This window comes from Papio anubis, chromosome 19, assembly GCF_008728515.1.
Source record: "Papio anubis isolate 15944 chromosome 19, Panubis1.0, whole genome shotgun sequence".
Taxonomy (NCBI): Eukaryota; Metazoa; Chordata; class Mammalia; order Primates; family Cercopithecidae; genus Papio; species Papio anubis.
In genome coordinates, this window is record NC_044994.1 from 62,387,067 (window position 1) to 62,410,634 (window position 23,568).

The 23,568-nt window shown below is 40.8% G+C and overlaps 1 long non-coding RNA gene across 1 annotated transcript in view; it reads left to right on the plus strand.

Annotated features, from left to right (window-relative positions):
* LOC110741821 overlaps window positions 1-23,568 on the plus strand; it is a 35,904-nt gene that overhangs the window by 7,553 nt on the left and 4,783 nt on the right. The window lies entirely within an intron of this gene.

The window sequence follows — 23,568 nt, forward strand, 5'->3', positions numbered from 1 at the left end:
TATTTTTATATTTGGGTCCCATCCCCAAGATGTCTCATTGTACATATGCCAATATTCCAAAATCCAAAACAGTTCTGATTCCAGGCATTTCAGATAAGGGATATTCAACCTACAGTAATGTGTAAGATCTGTGTAACTAGTTTGGGTGGCCAGGTTGGTCACTTAATTATGGGACTGACTGCAGACCTGGAACAAGGTTCTCTATATCAGGGTTCCCCAATTCCCGGGCCACAGACCAGTACCAGTCCGTGGGCTGTTAGGAACAGGCTGCACAGCAGGAGGTGAGCGACGCGTGAGCAAGCATTAGCACCTGAGCTCCATCTCCCGTCAGATCAGCGATGGGTGGAGACTCTCCCAGCAGTGCGAACCCTATTGTGAACTGCACATGTGAGGGATCTAGGTTGTGTGCTCCTTATGAGAGTCTAATTAATGCCTGATGATCCGAGGTGGAACAGTTTCGTTCCTAAATCACCCCCCTCAACCCCTGTCTAAGGAAAAATCGTCTTCCATAAAACTGGTCCCTGGTGCCAGAAAGGTTGGGGATCGCTGCCCTATATGAAATCACATTCCTTTCTGGCCCCAACCAAATCCCTCCTGCATTCCCAGTCTAACCTTGTTAAACATTTTGTTTCTTCCCTGGCACTTACCACCTTCTAGTATGCTATATAATTTATTGATGTATTATATAGGTTGTCTGTCTCTCCCTCACTAGGATGTAAGATGCACAAGAGCAGGAGTCTTGCTTTGTTTTATTCACTGATGTATCTCAAGCACTCTGACCAGTGCCTGGCACAGGATACTCAATAGGCAATTGATTGAATGAGTAAAGACCCAACAGAAAAGAAAAGAAGGATTCTTAGCCAAGTATGGAAGTAAAGATTTATAGCTTCTTAGGATGGATGCAAGGCAGAGAAGGGAGGTGGGAGTTGTCCCAGCAGTCCACAGACCTCTGGAAAAACTGGATCTTTCCTGCATGGATCAAGAGAGAAGCATCTCTGTGAACAGTGGGTCTTAATAGTTCAACTGCTACAACATAGACTGGGACAATCCATGTGCAACTCCATAATCTGGTGAGCAGGCCTGAGCTGGGTTTTTTTTTTTTTTTTGGTATGTTTTTGTTTTAAAAGAATATACAGGCATTTGCTGGGCACAGTAGCTCATGCCTGTAATCCCAGCACTTTGGGAGGCCGAGGCAGGCAGATCATGAGGTCAGGAGATTGAGACCATCCTGGCTAACATGGTAAAACCTACCAAAAATACAAGAAAATAGCCAGGCGTGGTGGTGGATGCCTGCAGTTCCAGCTACTCGGGAGGCTGAGGCAGGAGAATGGCGTGAACCCAGGAAGCAGAGCTTGCAGTGAGCCAAGATCACGCCACTGCACTCCAGTCTGGGCGACAGAGCAAGACTCTGTCTCAAAAAAAAAAAAAAAAAAAAAAAGAATATACAGGCATTAAGGGACTGGAGGGGGGAATCCAATAAGGAGTAATCCATCTATCCTTTTACAATATATTGCTAAAACCCAATCACAATGTAGCTTTAAGCATAGCATTTATTCTTATTTCCAAACTAATAAATTATAACAAAGTTCATTTTGCCAGGTCTGTATTTAAAATCTATAGGTTTTAAATAATTTAAGAAAAGGTAAAAAAAAAAAAAAAAGTGGTAAATGTAAAGTAGATCTATATGTCAAAAGGGTATGTTTCTGGAAAGCCCTAATGCTATAAGTGGGCTTGTTAATAACAGATATGTGTTCTGGTTGGAAACTAAGGATCAGAGGAGGCTGGCAATTTCTTCAAAGTCTTACAGTTACTAGTTGGTAAGACATTGAACTTCTAGTTCAAAGGTTTTCCCAAAGAAGTTGTTTGAATCAGAGGTGCAGTCATTATTCAAACGTCATTGACTATACAAATAAAAGGGATCTTGAAGATCAACTGATGTTATTTCCTCGTTTTACAAATTAGAACACACGATCACTGATATGGTTTGGCCATGTCCCCACCCAAATCTCACCTTGAATTCTTTTTTTTTTTCCACCTTTTTTTCTTTTTTGGTGGTTCCTATAATCCTCGTGTGTTGTGGGAGGGCACCGGCGGGAGGTGATTGAATCATGAGGGTAGTTACCCCTTTGCTGTTCTCATGATAGTGAGTGAGTTCTCACGAGATCTGATGGTTTTATAAGGGGCTTTTCCCCCCTTTGCTCGGCACTTCTCTCTCCTGCTGCCATGTGAATAAGGACTTATTTACTTTCCATTCCGCCACGATTGTAAGTTTCCTGAGGCCTTCCCAGCCTTGTGGAACTGTGAGTCAATTAAACCTCTTTCCTTTATAAATTACCCAGTCTTGAGTATTTCTTCATAGCAGCATGAGAACCAAGTAATACAGTCGCTGTGTTAGTCTGGGTTCTCCAGAGAAAAAAAAAGAATGCTTACGTTGTACTTCATTTTGATGGAAATAGTCATCCTTAACTTTTATATATCTAATTCCTCCAGCAAAGTATACTTAATATAATTTTATATGAAGAAAATATATGGCAGCATATGTAAAATTCCTGAAATCAAAACAGTTAAAGCCAGTTAAGGAAGGGCCTTCTCATCTAGCGGGCCTTAACCATGGATACACGTTGCAATCACCTGGGAGCTGTGAAAACTACTGATGCCTGCGTCTCACCTTCAGAGGGTCTGATTTAATTGGTCTGGCCTGTGGCCAGGGCATGGTGCATTTTAAACGCTCCCCAGGTGATTGTAATGTACAGCCAAGATTGAAAACCGCTGTTCTAAATAGAAGACCCGAAACAAAGATTAAGGATCGTCAATGTTAAAATGCAAAATAGAATTAGGAGCAGCCCCTTGGAGAATGACTCCTTTTCTTAATTCAAGACTTTTGTTGTACAATTGACTTCCATTAGTATGAGCTTTCTTAGAAATCAACCAACCCAACCACAATGAAACACCTCTATATGCAGGGAGATTGTCTTTCTGAAGGTATAGCTGTCGGGTTGTGACAGAGTGAGAATTCCACCGAGGTCTGAAACTACACCTGTGTGTTTTTTCTGCTTCTCTGGGCTGTGTCAGATACAGGCTTGAAAGATGTGTGACCATACCCCCTTTTCACTGCATGAACTGAGGGGAAAATGTACTGGGCCTAGATGGAGAAGGAGGGAGAAGGCAGGGGGTGGCTCTTCTGTTAAAGCCAAATATTAACTGGGTGTAGATAAGAAAGTAGTAGATGATGAAAGAAGAATTGGAATAGGGATGGGAGAGGGTGGCTCTTGGATCAATCCAGTGGTACAAGACATCAATGATGCCAATCTCAGATTGCAAGCCAAGCTCTTGTGGAGGCCTATGTTTGAGTGGACTATGTGAGCCTCCAGCTCTGCTACCTTCTCCTTGGAAGTGGCTTGAGTTAGTTACCAGACAGGCAGGCTCCATATTAACTGGGATCCTTAGGCATGACTTGTATCCAGTTCTGACAATGGGGGTAAATAGGACAAAGGAAACTTTCCAGGTGCTTTAGATGGGGCAACCCTCTGAGAGGCTCAGGCCTGTTTTCCTTCGGTGAAGGACAAATGCAACTGATTATACATCCAGTCACAAAACTTTTAGAGAGATGGAGTTATACCCTCAGAGTGTTAAATAGTAGTTTTTGCAAGTAATCAAGCATGTAGTTATACATTTATGACCATTTACTTGAGGATGTGGAGGTGGGGAGGGTGAACGTGCTCTTCCTAATACCATGTGCATGAAAGGGCCAGTGATAACTGGCGTCTGCTCCCATACACATTGTTCAAGGGACTGCCTCCCTGCAAGCTCTCAAACTGGGCAGAGGCATTTCATCATTCCCTGGTGATCTTAAGAAGAATGGCTTTTTGTTCTTTAATAGAGTCAGAATAAAGTAAAATGATGGAGATTCAAAACTAAGATTTTGTAAAGGTACACTAGCATGCATACTAATGATAAAGAGAAGTTATCTTTATTTAAAATCCATTTTGCAGGCTGAGATGGTTTTCCCCAATTTCCCATAAGAATTTTTCCTGAAATTTGGTCTGAATGATAAAGCAGGAAAGATTTTCTCTCCAGCTGATTCTGATGGCGGTAAAACAAAATGCCTATGTGTTTATACCTGACATGAACTGAGAAGTCCCCTGAGAGTCATAGATGATTTGCTAAACTTTGGTCCTCGGGAAATCCTAGAATGCTACCTTGCTCCGAAATAGTTTGCTATTGATGACCACTATAATATCATAAGAGTTGGTGCTCGTGAAGGTCTGGTCAGTTTTTCAAGAGGTCCTGCCAATGGAAGGGAAGCTGCTTCCCTTAAGTCCCCACTGTAAGATACAGATGGAGTCTGGCATGGCTCCAGGTGTAATTACAAGACTTGATTCAATTGCGGACCTGAGTGGAGGAGAAGGTCAAGCATGCCTGTGGTCCGAAGTCAAAGTAGTGAATTCCCAGAAAGCTCAGATTCAATTACGTGGGGGAGGCCTCTGCCAGTTCCAGTTCTCTTATTGCACTTTTAAGACTCCTGTCTACGGCAGAATGCCTGCTGGCAGTTACAGTTGATACACTAAGTAGGATACACTAAGTTTCCTGCTCCAGAGGGAGTGAGTGCAGGCACTGGCAGCCACCACTGGCAGCTGGAACTCCCAAGCTACTCCACGCTGTGGCAGGTTGCCTGGCAGTCACTTCTGATGACCAGGCCTAGGAGCCACTCTCAAATCCAATTCTCTCTACTTTTGAATCGATTCAGAAGACTTGGGGACCTTGGTAAGTTTGATCTTACGATGGCAGGAGTCCTTGGGAAAATACCTTTGGCATGTAAATCACTGGCAAATAGAACAGGGAATGGTCGGGGGGCGGAGCAAGATGGCCGAATAGGAGCGGCTCCAGTCTTTAACTCCCAGCGCCAGCGACACAGAAGACCGGTGATTTCGGCATTTTCAACTGAGGTACTGGGTTCATCTCACTGGGGAGTGCCGGAAGATCGGTACTGGTCAGCTGCTGCAGCCCGACCAGCGAGAGCTGAAGCAGGGCGAGGCATTGCCTCACCTGGGAAGCGCAAGGGGGAAGGGAATCCCTTTTCCTAGCCAGGGGAACTGAGACACACAACACCTGGAGAATCGGGTAACTCCCACCCCAATACTGCGCTTTGAGCAAACAGGCACACCAGGAGATCATATCCCACACCTGGCTGGGAGGGTCCCACACCCACGGAGCCTCCCTCATTGCTATCACAGCAGTCTGTGATCTACCGGCAAGGCAGCAGCAAGGCTGGGGGAGGGGCGCCCGCCATTGCTCAGGCTTAAGTAGGTAAACAAAGCTGCTGGGAAGCTCGAACTGGGTGGAGCTCACAGCAGCTCAAGGAAACCTGCCTGTCTCTGTAGACTCCACCTCTGGGGGCAGGGCAGAGTAAACAATAACAAAGCAGCAGATACCTCTGCAGACCCAAACGACTCTGTCTGACAGCTTTGAAGAGAGCAGTGGATCTCCCAACAGGGAGGTTGAGATCTGAGAAGGGACAGACTCCCTGCTCAAGCGGGTCCCTGACCCCTGAGTAGCCTAACTGGGAGACATCCCCCACTAGGGGCAGTCTGACACCCCACACCTCACAGGGTGGAGTACACCCCTGAGAGGAAGCTTCCAAAGCAAGAATCAGACAGGTACACTTGCTGTTCAGAAATATTCTATCTTCTGCAGTCTCTGCTGCTGATACCCAGGCAAACAGGGTCTGGAGTGGACCTCAAGCAATCTCCAACAGACCTACAGCTGAGGGTCCTGACTGTTAGAAGGAAAACTATCAAACAGGAAGGACACCTACACCAAAACCCCATCAGTACATCACCATCATCAAAGACCAGAGGCAGATTAAACCACAAAGATGGGGAAAAAGCAGGGCAGAAAAGCTGGAAATTCAAAAAACAAGAGCGCATCTCCCCCGGCAAAGGAGCGCAGCTCATCGCCAGCAACGGATCAAAGCTGGACGGAAAATGACTTTGACGAGATGAGAGAAGAAGGCTTCAGTCCATCAAATTTCTTAGAGCTAAAGGAGGAATTACGTACCCAGCGCAAAGAAACTAAAAATCTTGAAAAAAAAGTGGAAGAATTGACGGCTAGACTAATTAATGCAGAGAAGGTCATAAACGAAATGAAAGAGATGAAAAGCATGACACGAGAAATACGTGACAAATGCACAAGCTTCAGTAACCGACTCGATCAACTGGAAGAAAGAGTATCAGCGATTGAGGATCAAATGAATGAAATGAAGCGAGAAGAGAAACCAAAAGAAAAAAGAAGAAAAAGAAATGAACAAAGCCTGCAAGAAGTATGGGATTATGTAAAAAGACCAAATCTACGTCTGATTGGGGTGCCTGAAAGTGAGGGGGAAAATGGAACCAAGTTGGAAAACACTCTTCAGGATATCATCCAGGAGAACTTCCCCAACCTAGTAGGGCAGGCCAACATTCAAATCCAGGAAATACAGAGAATGCCACAAAGATACTCCTCGAGAAGAGCAACTCCAAGACACATAATTGCCAGATTCACCAAAGTTGAAATGAAGGAAAAAATCTTAAGGGCAGCCAGAGAGAAAGGTCGGGTTACCCACAAAGGGAAGCCCATCAGACTCACAGCAGATCTCTCGGCAGAAACTTTACAAGCCAGAAGAGAGTGGGGGCCAATATTCAACATTCTTAAAGAAAAGAATTTTCAACCCAGAATTTCATATCCAGCCAAACTAAGTTTCATAAGTGAAGGAGAAATAAAATCCTTTACAGATAAGCAAATGCTTAGAGATTTTGTCACCACTAGGCCTGCCTTACAAGAGACCCTGAAGGAAGTACTAAACATGGAAAGGAACAACCGGTACCAGCCATCTCAAAAACATGCCAAAATGTAAAGACCATCGAGGCTAGGAAGAAACTATATCAACTAATGAGCAAAATAACCAGTTAATATCATAATGGCAGGATCAAGTTCACACATAACAATCTTAACCTTAAATGTAAATGGACTAAATGCTCCAATTAAGAGACACAGACTGGCAAACTGGATAAAGAGTCAAGACCCATCAGTCTGCTGTATTCAGGAGACCCATCTCACACGCAGAGACATACATAGGCTCAAAATAAAGGGATGGAGGAAGATTTACCAAGCAAATGGAGAACAAAAAAAAGCAGGGGTTGCAATCCTAGTCTCTGATAAAACAGACTTTAAACCATCAAAGATCAAAAGAGACAAAGAAGGCCATTACATAATGGTCAAGGGATCAATTCAACAGGAAGAGCTAACTATCCTAAATATATATGCACCCAATACAGGAGCACCCAGATTCATAAAGCAAGTCCTTAGAGACTTACAAAGAGACTTAGACTCCCATACAATAATAATGGGAGACTTCAACACTCCACTGTCAACATTAGACAGATCAACGAGACAGAAAGTTAACAAGGATATCCAGGAATTGAACTCATCTCTGCAGCAAGCAGACCTAATAGACATCTATAGAACTCTCCACCCCAAATCAACAGAATATACATTCTTCTCAGCACCACATCGTACTTACTCCAAAATTGACCATATAATTGGAAGTAAAGCACTCCTCAGCAAATGTACAAGAACAGAAATTATTACAAACTGTCTCTCAGACCACAGTGCAATCAAACTAGAACTCAGGACTAAGAAACTCAATCAAAACCGCTCAACTACATGGAAACTGAACAACCTGCTCCTGAATGACTACTGGGTACATAACGAAATGAAGGCAGAAATAAAGATGTTCTTTGAAACCAATGAGAACAAAGATACAACATACCAGAATCTCTGGGACACATTTAAAGCAGTGTGTAGAGGGAAATTTATAGCACTAAATGCCCACAAGAGAAAGCAGGAAAGATCTAAAATTGACACTCTAACATCGCAATTAAAAGAATTAGAGAAGCAAGAGCAAACACATTCCAAAGCTAGCAGAAGGCTAGAAATAACTAAGATCAGAGCAGAACTGAAGGAGATAGAGACACAAAAAACCCTCCAAAAAATCAATGAATCCAGGAGTTGGTTTTTTGAAAAGATCAACAAAATTGACAGACCACTAGCAAGACTAATAAAGAAGAAAAGAGAGAAGAATCAAATTGACGCAATTAAAAGTGATAAAGGGGATATCACCACCGACCCCACAGAAATACAAACTACCATCAGAGAATACTATAAACACCTCTACGCAAATAAACTGGAAAATCTAGAAGAAATGGATAATTTCCTGGACACTTACACTCTTCCAAGACTAAACCAGGAAGAAGTTGAATCCCTGAATAGACCAATAGCAGGCTCTGAAATTGAGGCAACAATTAATAGCCTACCAACCAAAAAAAGTCCAGGACCAGATGGATTCACAGCTGAATTCTACCAGAGGTACAAGGAGGAGTTGGTACCATTCCTTCTGAAACTATTCCAATCAATAGAAAAAGAGGGAATCCTCCCTAACTCATTTTATGAGGCCAACATCATCCTGATACCAAAGCCTGGCAGAGATACAACAAAAAAAGAGAATTTTAGACCAATATCCCTGATGAACATCGATGCAAAAATCCTCAATAAAATACTGGCAAACCGGATTCAGCAACACATCAAAAAGCTTATCCACCATGATCAAGTGGGCTTCATCCCTGGGATGCAAGGCTGGTTCAACATTCGCAAATCAATAAACATAATCCAGCATATAAACAGAACCAAAGACAAGAACCACATGGTTATCTCAATAGATGCAGAAAAGGCTTTTGACAAAATTCAACAGCCCTTCATGCTAAAAACGCTCAATAAATTCGGTATTGATGGAACGTACCTCAAAATAATAAGAGCTATTTATGACAAACCCACAGCCAATATCATACTGAATGGGCAAAAACTGGAAAAATTCCCTTTGAAAACTGGCACAAGACAGGGATGCCCTCTCTCACCACTCCTATTCAACATAGTGTTGGAAGTTCTGGCTAGGGCAATCAGGCAAGAGAAAGAAATCAAGGGTATTCAGTTAGGAAAAGAAGAAGTCAAATTGTCCCTCTTTGCAGATGACATGATTGTATATTTAGAAAACCCCATTGTCTCAGCCCAAAATCTCCTTAAGCTGATAAGCAACTTCAGCAAAGTCTCAGGATACAAAATTAATGTGCAAAAATCACAAGCATTCTTATACACCAATAACAGACAAACACAGAGCCAAATCATGAATGAACTTCCATTCACAATTGCTTCAAAGAGAATCAAATACCTAGGAATCCAACTTACAAGGGATGTAAAGGACCTCTTCAAGGAGAACTACAAACCACTGCTCAGTGAAATAAAAGAGGACACAAACAAATGGAAGAACATACCATGCTCATGGATAGGAAGAATCAATATCGTGAAAATGGCCATACTGCCCAAGGTAATTTATAGATTCAATGCCATCCCCATCAAGCTACCAATGAGTTTCTTCACAGAATTGGAAAAAACTGCTTTAAAGTTCATATGGAACCAAAAAAGAGCCCGCATCTCCAAGACAATCCTAAGTCAAAAGAACAAAGCTGGAGGCATCACGCTACCTGACTTCAAACTATACTACAAGGCTACAGTAACCAAAACAGCATGGTACTGGTACCAAAACAGAGATATAGACCAATGGAACAGAACAGAGTCCTCAGAAATAATACCACACATCTACAGCCATCTGATCTTTGACAAACCTGAGAGAAACAAGAAATGGGGAAAGGATTCCCTATTTAATAAATGGTGCTGGGAAAATTGGCTAGCCATAAGTAGAAAGCTGAAACTGGATCCTTTCCTTACTCCTTATACGAAAATTAATTCAAGATGGATTAGAGACTTAAATGTTAGACCTAATACCATAAAAATCCTAGAGGAAAACCTAGGTAGTACCATTCAGGACATAGGCATGGGCAAAGACTTCATGTCTAAAACACCAAAAGCAACGGCAGCAAAAGCCAAAATTGACAAATGGGATCTCATTAAACTAAAGAGCTTCTGCACAGCAAAAGAAACTACCATCAGAGTGAACAGGCAACCTACAGAATGGGAGAAAATTTTTGCAATCTACTCATCTGACAAAGGGCTAATATCCAGAACCTACAAAGAACTCAAACAAATTTACAAGAAAAAAACAAACAACCCCATCAAAAAGTGGGCAAAGGATATGAATAGACATTTCTCAAAAGAAGACATTCATACAGCCAACAAACACATGAAAAAATGCTCATCATCACTGGCCATCAGAGAAATGCAAATCAAAACCACAATGAGATACCATCTCACACCAGTTAGAATGGCGATCATTAAAAAGTCAGGAAACAACAGGTGCTGGAGAGGATGTGGAGAAATAGGAACACTTTTACACTGTTGGTGGGATTGTAAACTAGTTCAACCATTATGGAAAACAGTATGGCGATTCCTCAAGGATCTAGAACTAGATGTACCATATGACCCAGCCATCCCATTACTGGGTATATACCCAAAGGATTATAAATTATGCTGCTCTAAAGACACATGCACACGTATGTTTATTGCAGCACTATTCACAATCGCAAAGACTTGGAATCAACCCAAATGTCCATCAGTGACAGAGTGGATTAAGAAAATGTGGCACATATACACCATGGAATACTATGCAGCCATAAAAAAGGATGAGTTTGCGTCCTTTGTAGGGACATGGATGCAGCTGGAAACCATCATTCTTAGCAAACTATCACAAGAACAGAAAACCAAACACCGCATGTTCTCACTCATAGGTGGGAACTGAACAATGAGATCACTTGGACTCGGGAAGGGGAACATCACACACCGGGGCCTATCATGGGGAGGGGGGATGGGGGAGGGATTGCATTGGGAGTTATACCTGATGTAAATGACGAGTTGATGGGTGCAGCACAGCAACATGGCACAAGTATACATATGTAACAAACCTGCACGTTATGCACATGTACCCTACAACTTACAGTATAATAATAATAAATAAATTAAAAAAAAAAAAAAAAGAACAGGGAATGGTCGTTTACATGCTGGTCACATTGCACTGATATGGATTTGAAAATAAAAAGAGGATTACAGCTCTCAGGATTAGTATAGGATTAATCTAGTTCTTTCTTCAATACCAAAGACACAAATGTCCTGAAGGAAAAATTGATGCTCACTTAGAAAAATAAAGCTAATAATTCTATAGAATTATAATTCTCATAAGGAGATCATCTTTTGTGTCCCAGATGATTTAGAAGAAATGCATTCCCTGATCAGCTTATGTTCATGATTAATGTAAACGTTTTTTAAATTGCCACTAATGGCAACAAGGCAGCACCAATTTAAGGAGCACTGAATTCTGGTTGATGAGCAATATCAGAGTTAGGGAAGTAAGTTTCATGTTTACAACTCAGAGTTACCAATGAAACACTAGCTTGGAAGTGTTCCTGGTTATTAACCTTTGAAGAAAGGAAGCTCATCAACATTTTATTAAACCTATTTTCTGTAATGTGGCCATCTTATTTACTAATCATCATTCAGCTTATGCATTTTACTGCAGGCAAATGTTTAGGAGCATTTTGTGTCTATTCTCTTCTCCATCTTAACAAGCAATCATCACTGATACTTGAGATGTTAAAGTCTACAGAGAGAAAAAAATGTTGTAGTCTAAAATCTCTATTATTTTTGGAACTAGCCTCTAGATTAAAAAAAAAGATGGTATCAATTTAGAGGCCTTTCTTTTTTTTTTTTTTTTTTTTTAGATGGAGTCTCACTCTGTCACCCAGGTTGGAGTGCAGTGGCATGATCTCAGCTTACTGCAACCTTGGCCTCCTAGGCTCAAGCAATCCTCCCGCCTCAGCCTCCCAAGTAGCTAGGACCACAGGTGTGTGCAACCACACCTGGCTAATTTTTCATATTTTTGGTAGAGATAGGGTTTCACCATGTTACCTGGGCTGGTCTCGAACTCCTAAGCTCAGGCGATCCACCTGCCTTGGCCTCCCAAAGTGCTGGGATTACAGGCATGAGCCACCACACCCAGCCTAGGCACTATTCTTGATTAAGATTCTAACCTTAGAAGTTCAGGAACCTGAATCTTGAAACACGTGGTCAGTAATTATGGGGGTAATAAGGAGAGGGAACACACATGTTGGGGCAAACTGAAGAAAGCCCCCCTGAGCAGAATCATATGGTGCCACTGGTATCATAAACCAATGTGTAACAGTTTGAACTTTGGAACCAGACAGACTTGGGTTCAAATTTTGCTGCCACTGTATGCGTACTGGCCGTGTAATCCTTAGTTAACCACTCAACCTCACTAATCCTCAGTTTCCCCATCCCTAAAATGGGGACAATGAAAGTGTCAACATTATAGGATTACTTTGAAGATTAAAGGATAACGTTCCTGGTAAACAGTACATTCTCAATAAATGTGTGCAATTCTTGGGGGCTATTATTGGATGTCAAAATGATGGGTCAGAGGAAGTAGGCATCAGGCAGAAGGAGAATATCTATTTTTGACAAGGACTGGTTCTTATAGCCTTTGGTATTTCCAAGACTTTTTTTTTTTTTTTTTTTAATTCTGAGATGGAGTTTTGCTCTTGTTGCCCAGGCTGGAGTGCAATAGTGCGATCTTGGCTCACTGCTACCTCTGCCTCCCAGGTTCAAGTGAGTCTCCTGCCTTAGCCTTCTGAGTAGTGGGATTACAGGTTTGTACCACCAAACCCGGCTAATTTTTGTATTTTTAGTAGAGATGGGGTTTTGCCATGTTGGCCAGGCTGGTCTCAAACTCCTGACCTCTGGTGATCTGCCAACCTCGGCCTCTCAAGGTGCTGGGATCACAGGTGTGAGCCACTGTGCCCTGTTGGTGTTTCCAAGACATTTTAAGAGAGGATTCAGAAGGAATTTGCCCTACACACATGTGGTCCTAAGTAGAATATGAGTTTTATTGATTCAAGGATAGTAGGGTGTAATTTATGGATTGAGTCAAGTTTGATCGCTGGTACATTCAACAGTATATCATAAAAGAAAGTCTTGCATTGGCATGACACTCTTCCACCATTTTTTTTTCTCTCGTGCATTGTTGGTGCTGACTCTCCCTTGGGTTCCAGCTATTGTAATTTAGGTTTTCTCTAGGCAGATTAAGGGTTGTGCTGAGAGTTGGTCGGGGGAATGGGATGAGCATTCCTAGCAGAGAGAACAGTATGAGCAAAAACACAGAGACATGATTTACGGAAGGTGAAAACCACTAAGTGGTAGAATGAGATAGATAATGTGTGTCTCAGGTGATGAAGGGTGACTGAAGAAATGAATTGTATATGTTGTATACAATGCTTTCTTTCTCCCCAGAATCCTCCCCAGGTCCTTATTTTCAATTTTCTCAACATCAAGAATAATTTCTTTGTGATGCTCAATTAATTTGCAATTGAAACCAATCAATTAATTGATTCAATTAATATTTATTGAGGTTTTACTAAGTAGATTGTATTATAAATACTTATGTATTGCAAAAATGAGTAAGATGATAATGTTACTTAATAAAGATGATAAGCCATATACATAAATGTTAGTGGTGGACCCAATCATATTTTTACCTTCAAACAGGAATTTTAACTAGTGGGTATAAGTTGGATGGTTGCATTGCATTCAAAGAAGCAAGATTCACCAGGCAGTGATGAGTATTTACAAAAATATTCAACATTATGACATGAATTTATACTCAGAAGCTAAACATTGTTATTGTGTTTATCAAAAGGGAGCATGGGTTAAAAATTGAGAAACTAATGTAGATAGTTACAGTGTGTGAAAGTTTGAAAACATTTTTGTTTTCAGTTTCCTTGAATTTCCACAACACACATGGTACTTCCATTTCATAAATGAATAAGTCAAAACCCAAATATGTTAAGCAAGTTTTTCAAAACACAGATAATAAATGATAGGGATAGCACTTACCCCAGGGCTTCTGATGCCAAAGTGTGTGTTCCTTTTACAAAACCCATCACACAACTTCCTAAGTGGTACACATTCATATTCATGTTTGAATTGAGAGGATGTCACAAAGATCAGGGCATCTGACAGGATTCTTTACACAGTGCATAAGTATGGTCTGAGGTAGTGGAAACTGAAGAGGTGATGGGAGAACTATAAGCAGAGAGCAGGATATGAAGAAATGTACAATCAGAAAAATCTGGGGAGTGACAAGAGAATGTTTTAACTTGGCTGGTGTTTGTAGAGACGTAGCAAGAGGTAAGAGCAGATGGGAGCTTGAAGCTGAAGTTAATCTAGGGAAGCATGGACAATTTTTGAAAAGAGAATCGACAATCATGACATTTTAAGAAGGCAAATACAGCAGTGTTGCATGGGATAGCTTCCATGAGGGGGGCATTGTTAGATGACAAAATATCCCTGGAAGGTTTTAGCTAATGGTAATAGAAAAGGAGAAGCATTGTAAGTATTATCCAGATGCCGACCTGGCCTTGCCCTTGGATTGCTGAGAGGCCTCTCAAACAGGATGTTTCCACCAGTCTCTCTCTTTCCCCTTGTCTTTCACAGTTTTGTTCCTCTACCTGTCTTCTCAATCTTAATGAGTTGTATCATCATCTAAGTCACTCAAGCCAGGACACTGTTATCTTCAATTTCTGTTTTCCTGACAGTGAGTCAACAAACCCTGTTGTTTTCGTGTCTTACGTCTCACATCTATCCACCAATCTCCATCTACTTTTTGACCACATTAGTCCAAACCTCCATCTTGCCTAAATTTTCCTACTGCTTCTGTTCCCCATCCAGCTATAACAGATATATCTGTATTATATATGTAATATATATTATGATAGACATATATATGACAGACATATTTATATTATATATGTAATATATTCTTATATATATATATAAATAAAATAACGTGCTGCTCACTTACCTAAAACAGTTTCATTATTTCCCATTTTCTTGGAAGTAAACTTCAGACTCCCCACTGTGGCCTTCAGGACCAGGAGGATGCAACCCCGACCATCTCTTCAGCTTCCTTTCCTTTGCCCTCCTCTCTCCCAGCATTCCAGCCACTGCCTGCATTCTGGGATGCACATGGTGGGCATTTCCCACTCAGAATCCTCAGAGCTCTTCCTTCTCTTTGGAAACTGACAGCCTCATCCTCTTGCCCTCTTCGGAGGAGCCTTCCCTGATGTGTGAGTCAGGTCTGTTTCCTTTCTATTACTGCATCATCACTCCCAGTTCTGTTTCTTTATAGCACTTGTTTTATATTATAATTTTTTTTGTTAACTAATTTACAGTTTTGTCTCAACTACCAGATTATACATCTATGAGAGCAGAACACATCTGTTTTGTTCACTCCCTTGCAATTAGACCCAGGGCTTTGAACAATGCATCTTCTACAATATATTCAAGTATATGTTGAATGACTGGATGAATGATTTGGCAACTGATTGAATGTGGGAAGAAGGGATTCTATGGTTAGAGCAGGGCTCCTAAGAATGCAGCCTTCCCAGTATTGTGCTGGTAAATTGGGTATCACCACAGCACTCCCTCACCCCCAAAAGTCTTAATTCATAGTGATTGGGCATATTCAAGGTATAAAAGACTCCACCATGGCCAATTTCAAGCTATCAATGAGATTGATGTTGTAGAACTTGACATTGGGAAGGGATGTCCACATCCAGATCTCAACACAACGTTTAGTTTTCTGGACTTTCATGGTCTCTTGTGGACTAACAGCTGTGCCGCTGGTGATTTTAGAGGAAAAAGTTTAAAAACATCCTATGAACATTTCACATATTTGTAACATACGTTTCATTACGATTTTCATAGAAATGCCATTGCATTCTTAATAATACTTTAAAAAGCTGTGCATGAACTCTATGGATTCCATTGGTCTGCCTTATCTAACTTCCAATTTACAGGAAGTTATCTCAACCAGCATATTTTTGTATTTTTGCATGGTATTATTCAGATTTGTTAAATTTGCATGTTAAGTTATTAGTATTGTGGTGTATCATACTCATAAATGGATCAAAAGCTTAAAAGTGTTTCATTGAATAATAAACATAGTGAGGAAAATAGCAGTGCATATATTAAAGTCAAAATAGTTTCATAAATGCAAATAGTAAGTGGGTTTCTAGGTAAATATAAAATGTGAATCTATGTATGCTCATAAATGTTGACTTTTTGAGCGTGAAGATTTTGAACAAGCAGTCAAAAGGTCATGTGTGAGTGCCCTCACAGTGGATTTTTTAAGATATATAATCCATTTATCCCTGTTTATTATGGCATGATGTCTGGGCTAGAATTCTTTCAAAGTGTGGCACCAATCCATACAAACTTCGAGGCCTTTTAAAAACAAAACCCCATCACCTTTTTTGGTAAGCCAATTGCAGATATTTAGAATAACAAAAAATTAAATATTTTCAATTTTTAAAATGGACTTATTTTCCCCCCTCAATAGTGGTAGATAAATGACCAATGCTACAGAGAGATTATGGAAAAGCGAATTCCTTAAAGAAAAATGGGTACAATTTACAAATTTGATTGACAAGATGCTTGTGAAACCAGCTATAAAAATTGACTGGTTTTCATCCAGGGAACATGGCAATCTAGCCATTGACAAAATTCCATGATCGAACATTCGAATCAGCATTGGAGGTTGCATAGTACCAGTGGCTGACACTGGAAAATCAATCTTGGAAGGGTGTATGTGTCCAGGAATTTATCCATCTCTTTTAGGTTTTCTAGTTTGCATGCATAGAGGTGTCCATGGTAGATTCTTCTGGTTATTTTTATTTCTGTGGGGTCAGTGGTAACATCCCCTTTGTCATTTCTCATCGTATTTATTTGGATCTTATCTCTTTTCTTCTTTATTAGTCTAGCTAGTGGCCTGCCTATCTTATTACTTTTTTCCAAAACACAAACTCCTGGATTTGTTGATCGTTTGAATGGTTTTTTGTGTCTCAATTTTCTTCAGTTCAGCTCTGATTTTGGTTATTTCTTGTCTTCTGCTAGCTTTGCAGTTGGTTTGCTCTTGCTTTTCTAGTTGTTTCAGTTGTGATATTAGGTTGTTAATTTGAGTTCTTTCTAACTTTTTGATGTGGATGTTTTGTGCTATGAGTTTCCATCTTAACACTGCCTTAGCTGCGTCCCAGAGATTCTCATATGTTATATCTTTGCTCTCATTAGTTTCCAAGAACTCTTGATTTCTCCCCTAATTTCATTATTTATTCAAAAGTCATTTAGGAGGATGTTGCTTAATTTCCATGTAATTGATAGTTTTGAGCAATTTTTAAGTCCTGACTTCTATTTTTATTTTGCTGTGGTCTGAGAATGTGTTTGGTATGATTTTGGTTCTTTTGCATTTGCTGAGGATTGTTTTACATTTGATTATGTGGTCAATGTGCTGTGTGGTGATGAGAAGAATGTATATTCTGTTGTTTTTGGGTGGAAAGTTCTGCAGAGCTCTAGCATTGGTCCAATGTTGAGTTCAGGCTCTAAATACCTTTGTTAACTTTCTGTCTTGATGTTCTGTCTGATACTGTCAATGGAGTTTTGAGGTTTTCCACTATTATTATGTGTGAGTCTATGTCTCTTGAAAGGTCTCTAAGAACTTGTTTTAGGAATCTGGGTGCTCCTATGCTGGGTGCATGTATTTGTGATATTTGGGATCTACTTTTTTAAGATTTCCATTTGCTTCGTAGATTTTTTTCTCCATCTCTTTATTTTGAGCCTGTGGGTGTCATTATATGTGAGATGGGTTTCTTGAAGACCGCGTATCCTTGGGTCTTGCTTTTTTATTCAGCTTACCACTCTGTGCCTTTTAAGTGGAGGCGGGGGGGTGGCATTCAGCCTATTTACATTTAAGGTTTGTATTGATATGAGTGGTTTTGATCCTGTCATTGTGTTTTTAACTGGTTATTATGTTGCTTTATAGTGTGACTGGTCTGTGTATTTAAGTGTGTTCTTGTATTTGCTGGTAATGGTCTTTCCTTTCGATATTTAGTTTTCCTTTAAAGGTCTTTTGTAAGGCAGATCTGGTAGTAACAAACTCCCTCAAAATTTGCTTATCTGAAAAGGATTTCTTCTCCACTTAGGAAGCTTAGTTTGGCTGGCTATTCTTGGTTAATTTTTTTTTCTTTAAGAATGTTGAATACAGGCCTCCAGTGTATTCTGGCTTGTAGGGTTTCAGCTGAGGGGCTGATGGTGTTCCCTTTGCAGGTAATCTTCCCTTTCTCTCTGGCTGCCTCTACCATTCTTTCATTTCAACCTTGGTAAATCTGACGATTATGTGTTTTAAGGATGATCTTCTGGTGTAGAATCTTGCAGGGGTTCTCTGTATTTCCTGAATTTGACTATTGGCCTCTCCAGCAAGACTGGGGAATTTTTCATAGATGATATCCTGAAATTTGTTTTCCAAGTTGTTTGCTTTCTCCCCTTCCTTTTCAGGGACACCAGTGGTTAGTAGATTTGCCTTCTTTATATAATTTCATATTTTTTGAGATTTGTTCATTCTTTTTCATTCTAATTTCTTTATTTTCATTTGACTGTCTTATTTCAGAGAGGCAGTCTTTAATTTCTGAGATTCCCTTCTCAGCTTGGTCTATTCTACCGTTGATATTTGCAATTGCACTGTGAAATTCTTGTAGTGTATGTTTCAGCTCTGTTAGATCCATTAGGATCTGGCTATGCCATCTTTCAGCTTCTGTATCATTTTATTGTGATACTTAGTTTCCTTGGATTGGGTTTTGCTATTCTCCTGAATCTTGATGATCTTTGTTCCTATCCATATTCTGAATTATATTTCATGGCACTTTCAGCGGCTGAGGCCTGGTTAGGAACTCTTGTTGGAAGGGCCAGGCACAGTGAAACCTAAAAGCCCTCCCAGCACTTTGGGAGGCCGAGGTGGGTGGATCACACCAAGGTCAAGGTGAGCCATCCTGGCCAACATGGGTGAAACCCCATCTCTACTAAAAATACCAAGGTGAAAGCTGGTGGTGAAACACCTGTAGTCCCAGCTGCCTGGGAGGCTGAGGCAGGTGAATGGCTTGGCAGACCTGGGGCCGGAGGTTGCAGTGAGCAAGATCATGCCACTGCACTCCAGCCTAGTGATAGATCTTAAAAAGACAGAGCTAGAATAGAATAGAATAGAATAGAATAGAATAGAATAGAATAGAATAGAACCCTTGCTGGGGAACTAGTGCATTACCTGAGTTCTTGCATTGGTTCTTTCTCATCTCTGCATGTGGGTGTTCCTTTAACTGCAGTGTATATTGAGTACAGTCAATTGACTTCTTTTCTGGATGTTTTCACAGGTTTAAGGCTTTGTGCAGCATCTTTATTTGTAGCTGACTGCTTGTCTTTGGTTTCAGAGCAGGATATGTTAGTGAGGTATTTTGGGGGTTGAAGCTTTGGAGTGTGATTCAGTAGGTGGTGCTCAGGCATATTAGTCTGTTGGTAAGCTCTTGCTCAGTTGTGTGGCTTCTCTATATTTCCTTACTCTTGCAGCCATGCTCCCTCTCAATGCTCTGAAAGTTTGGGCTCTGCTCCCACTTGAGTGCTGGCTGTAGACTGCAGCTTGGCACTCCTGAGCTACCCACCACAGCTTGGGGGTGATCTCAGGGTGTATGTTCCCTCCCCAACTTGGATGCAGCAGAGCAAGGGACATTAGTAGTGGTTGTGTCCAAGGGTCTTTTGCTTGTCTCCTGGGGACTCCACCTTAGAGAAATGCAGGTTGTTAATCACTCAGTGTAGTCAGTCCAGGATGGAGGGTCTGTGCTGTGGGCCCAAGCCAGGGGTTCCCTGCATGGGGACTAGTATTTTTAAGATGGCTGAAATATGTTCAATGAACAAGGGCTTTTATATAAAAATCAAGTGATTCCACCAATAGTCAGTCTTTATTCAAAGAGAAAGGTTCACAGTCAACAACATGACTCTGGTTGTTAAAGGAAATAGTGAAAATTGTGGAGAAGATGAAATCTTAGACATAAGGTGTTTTTTATTTACAATATTTTCAGTGAGGAAGTGGGCTATGAAACTGCATTTAAAAAAAACACCAAAATACATTGCTAATAGAAAAGCTGTTTGCATAAATTTACACAGAGGTAAAATCACTTCTTCATGTTGTTGATAAAACCAGTAAAGACGATTTTGTGATATGTGGTGGTTTGGGAATATATTACTATTTGGCCTAGCCTGAACCTGTCACCTACAACTGAATGATTACAGATTTTACTGTTGAGGTTGTAATATTAGGAATTATTAGAGACCAAACTCGGGCACACTGGGAGCTTAACTCTTTCCCATACTTCATGATTTTCTTCACTACCCAGAAAATGAAATCAATGAGGTGTTATTGGGAATATTTATAAACCACATCCTAATGCTGCCACTGATAATGAAAGAATACTTTGCAGAGTCAAATCAATCCAAGAGAGGACGAGGAATTTATTTGCCATGATTTCCTAAATTTACATAATTCAAACTTCCAGTTTTTGAATCTGACAGGCCTTCCATTTAGCATGTCTCCATTCCTATGAGTGATTTTTCATAGGAATTTCTGTACAATTTCTGTATCCATGATCATGATTAAGCTGAATGTATAGAACTAGCTGAGAGTCACCAGTCACTGACTCCCAAGAGGACCATGAATTTGCATCAGAAGGTTCTATTTACCAGAAGTAGAGTAACCAGCTGTCCTGTGAATTGGGCATTCTACTGGACTGGATTTCAGGCTTCTCAATGGCAGGAAAGAGAGATTATTTCACATTTAATGTTAGTCTTAAACACTGTTATAACTTTTCTTAAGATTTTACTAAACATGGCAGTCCCCATATGCACCCAAAACCCATTAACAGTGTGCAGATGTCTGAAGTGTGAGAAGCACCGTTCACAGCTGTTATTTCCAAATGGTGAGTATGAGGGCAGGAAAACTGTGGTTTATGTTACGCTTGAAGCATTTCTGTTTTGTATTTGATTGTAATGTGCACAGTATTGAGTACAGTGATAAGTCTATATGCTTCTGTGAATATACACAGAATGTAAGTACATGCTCAGAAGTTTTTTATGGTAGGGACCCATAATCAAAAAGTTTGAACACTTAAAGGGTTTGGAGGCATGTCCCCACCCAAATTTCATATTGAAGTGTGATCCTCAAGGTTGGAGGTGGGGCATGGTGGGAAATGATTGGATCATGGGGGTGGATTTCACATAAATGGTTTAGCACCATCCCCTTTGTGCTGTCCTCGTGACAGTGAATTCTCGTGAGATCTGGTTGTTTATAAGTGTGCGGCACCTCACACTCTCTGCTGCTCTTGCTCCTGCTCCCGCCACATGAGAGGTCTGCTCCCCTTTCACCTTCTGCCATGACTATAAGCACCCTGGGGCTTCCCCAGAATCTGAACAGACGTCGACACCATGTTCAATCATGTCCTCTACAGTCTGCAGAACTGTCAGCCAATTAAACCTCTTTTCTTTGTAAATGACCAGTCTCGGGTATTTCTTTATAGCAATGCAACAATGGCCTAATACAAAGATTGCTGATAAACTCATCTGAAATAACTTGTGTATACTCCTATGTTGTCAGCACAGTTTGCTTCTTTTAAATCATTGAAAAGTGGTGCTCAAACCTCATCAGTTTTTCAGCCCATCTAACTTTGTGTTTTACCTGGATAGAGACACCTTTAGAAAAAAACTCATGCACTGCTGGCCATAGGCATCCACCTGTGTGACCAGTGCAGCTGTTCCACACCCCAGCAGTGGCCTCACGGGCCTTTCAGGGGCTTCTCTGTAAGCCGTGCTGGAGAAACACCCTCCTCATTCTCAGGAAGATCCTGGGTGTTTGTTGAGCGTAGTGATCTGCCTAGGAGCAATCGAGGATGTCTGACCCAGAGTCATTGTCTGTACTGCCTTTCAAGACCCCTGCATCCTGTTGGATGACCTGAGTTCAGGTTGGCGCCTCTGCTGAGAAGGCTCCACTCCCAAGTGAGTAGGGACAGGGAGAGGGGGGCAGCCTTGCCTAGAGTCTATGATCCAGTCCTCATTCTCCAGTCACTGTGAGCCCCTGCCTGGGGAGCCAAGTGCTCGTCTTCTCAGTCTGAACATCTTTGCACCCTGTTAGGTGTGTCTGACAAATCAGAAGCTAGACAGAAGGACTTTATTGATACTGCACATACGCAATTCACATTGTAGATGAAACTGCTGGAAATGTTTATTTTTTCATATAGTTTTGTTTTTAAATAGAGACAGGGTCTCAGCATGTTGCCCAGGGTTTTTTCCAACTCCTAGCCTCAAGCCATCCTCCCACCTCAGCCTCCCAAAACACAGGTTTTAAAATTTATTTTTGAAAGCGTAATATAATGATATGGTCAAACATGAACAAGAAGTGCCAGAGGATATTCTATGTAGTGCAACTCAGTCTTCTCCCAGCCGTATTTCCCAGAGGTCATTCCACACTTTTCCAGAGCGAAGCTGTTGATAAATAAACACATATATGTTCTTTATCAGCACAAGATGAGAGTGTATGATCATCTTCATTCTGCACATTTTCCCAATAAACAATGTCTCAGCAATCTCTCTGAATTACTATATATAATCCTAATCTCACTGTAAATGTTGATACACTGTAAATGTTGGTGTACTATTATTTCTTTCTTTTTTTTGAGAGAGAGTCTCACTGTGTCACCCAGGCTAGAGTGCAGTGGCACAATCTTGGCTCACTGCAACCTCATGGGGCCTCCCAGGTTCAAGCAATTCTCCTGCCTGAGCCTTCCAAGTAGCTGCGACTACAGGCTCATACCACCACGTCTGGCTAATTTTTGTATTTTTTAGTAGAGACAGGGTTTTGCCATGTTGGCCAGGCTGGTCTTGAACTCCTGACCTCAAGTGATCCACCTGACTTGGCCTCCCAAAGTGCTGGGATTACAGGCGTGAGCCACCACGTCCAGCCCACGATTTCTTTATTCAGCCTCCACTCATGGACATTTAGGTTGTTCCCAGATTTTTTTTTTGCTATTAAAAAATGATAATACTATGAATATCCTTCTACCAATGGGAATAGATGTCTGGGGAAAAGGCCTAGACATGGCTGGGCATGCATGTAAGGTGCATTGTGATAGATAGTGCCAAACTGTTCTGTGTGAAAGTTGTAGAATTAAATTTTCTTGCCAACAGTATATTAGAGGGGTCATTTGCTTTAATACACAAAGTTTATAAAATTTTTTAGTTTTACCTATTTGATAGTTGTTAGATTAAGTAGGTAATCTAACAAGTAGGTAAAATAGTTGCATTTTATTATTAGTGAGGTTGACCATATTGACAAGTGCTTAGACACAATCTCCTTCCTCTCTTGAAAATTGCTCATGTGTGTTGTATTAGGTTGTTGGCATTCACTTTCTTACTGGTTTGTATAAATGCATTTTACATAGTAAGGACTGTAGACTTTCCATATGTGTTGCAGATACTTTTCCCAGTTTGTTACTTGTATTTTGACATTTAGGTCATGCTGTTTTGTACAGTAAAGGGTTGTTATTTAATGTAGTAAAATTGCACAATTTTTTCTTTATAATTACTAGGTTT